Genomic DNA, 1,842 nt, shown 5'->3' on the forward strand with positions numbered 1-1,842 from the left:
CTCCCGCTTCCCGAGGCAGATCACAGAACCACAGCACCCCAGACTGGTGAGGGCTGGAAGGGCCCTCTGGAGCTCCCCCATCCCACCCCCCGCCAGAGCAGGGGCACCTCCAGCAGTGGCACAGGACGGCGTCCAGGCGGGTTTGGGATGGCTCCAGAGGGGGAGACTCCCCCACCTCTCTGGGCAGCCTGTGCCACTGCTCTGCCGCCCTCACAGCAGAGAAGGCCCTCCTCAGGTGGAGATGGAACTGCCGATGGTCACGTTTGTGCCCGTTCCCTCTTGTCCTGTCACTGGGCACCACTGGAACAGACTGTTCCCATCCCCCCGGCACCCTCCCTTTGGGTATTTATCTGCATTGATAAGATCCCCCTCAGTCTTCTCTTCTCCAGACTGAACAGCCCCACGTCCCTCAGCCTTTCCTCATCAGAAAGATGCTCCATTCTCCTAATCGTCTTTGTAGCCCTTTGCTGGACCCTCTCCAGCAGTTCCCAGTCCTTCTTGACCCGGGGAGCCCCGAACTGGACACAGTGCTCCAGATGTGGCCTCACTGGGGCAGAGCAGAGGGGGAGGATGACCTCCCTCCACCTGCTGGCCACACTCTGCTTGATGCCCCCCAGGATGCCCCCCAGCCGGGGCTTCTCACCGTCAGACAGGGTTTGGGGTTCCTCCATTGCCGGGTCGGTGGAGCTGCTGTCCTGAGGGTGCTCCTTGAAAGCAGGGGAGATGTGATTGCACATTGGGATGGGCTTCTGCTTTTTTTCTGGGGGTGTTTTCTTAAGAAATCTAGAAAATGCATCCATGAGATAAGACTCAAGCCCTCGGTGCTCACAGCAGTTGTCTCCCTGACCCATCCACGAAGGTGACACCGTGCCCAGGCTCCTGGACATGCCCCATCTCCTCCGAAAGGTGCCTGGATGCGCTGGCTGTGTTGAGCAAAAGAAAGGTGTGGAGGTTCCTGAGCAGGAGCCGGGCACCCGGTGTCCTTGGCAAAGTGTCCCTTTGGGTTCCTCGCAATTTGGCAGGTGCTTTCAACCCCCCCCCGGGGGGGGTAACCTCCCTCCCCAAGGTTGGTTGCTTCATTAAACAGCTCCAGCAAGCAGCCCTGGAATGTCTGAGGACCGGCGGCGAGGCGGGGAGGTCAGGGACACCGCGCAAGTCCTTCAAACCACCAGTGTATAAATAGGACATTGCTCTTGTGCGATGTCCCGTCTGCTGCCCGGCCTCTGCCGGGGTCCCAGCACTGCCGCTGGGATGTACTGGGGGATCTGTGTGTCTGTGGGGTGGCTCTGCAAGGAGCTGGGGAGAGCATCTCCTCCAACTGGGCTTTGCCCTCCCCAAATATGCCCAAAAAGTGAAGAAGCTGCAGGGTAGCATTCCCCCTGTCTTTGGGCAGGTCTAGCTGGGATCTAATGTTTGGGTTTTTTTTTTTAATTTTATTTATTTTGTACCGTTTTTTTTTTCTTCCCACCATCTCTGTGGGAATGTGGTGCTCAGAGGCAATACTGGGGGCTGGTGGCCCTCCTGGGCGGAGGGGGACACTGGGCCGGGGTCCGAAGTGTGGCTCGGTCACCTGAAATGCCAGCACGAAGCGGCAGCGATGAGAACGAGGAATAAATGTTTCTGCCTTTGATGTCTTCGGCAGCCCAGGTGTCCCCAGCCAGCAGTGGGGACAGCGCACCTCATGGCCTTGGTCCCACAGCCTCACGTGCCCCTCAAAAACCAGTCCCCGAGCATCCCCTCCTCTCATAACAGCCCCTCCTGCCTCTCCCGGCCGAGCCCCAAAACGGACATATCCAGACCCCGATCTCGCTCCCCATCGCTGCCCGTCCCCGCGGCAGGGCG

The sequence above is a fragment of the Charadrius vociferus genome, unplaced genomic scaffold (assembly GCF_000708025.1).
Source record: "Charadrius vociferus isolate BGI_N301 unplaced genomic scaffold, ASM70802v2 scaffold1040, whole genome shotgun sequence".
Lineage (NCBI taxonomy): Eukaryota > Metazoa > Chordata > Aves > Charadriiformes > Charadriidae > Charadrius > Charadrius vociferus.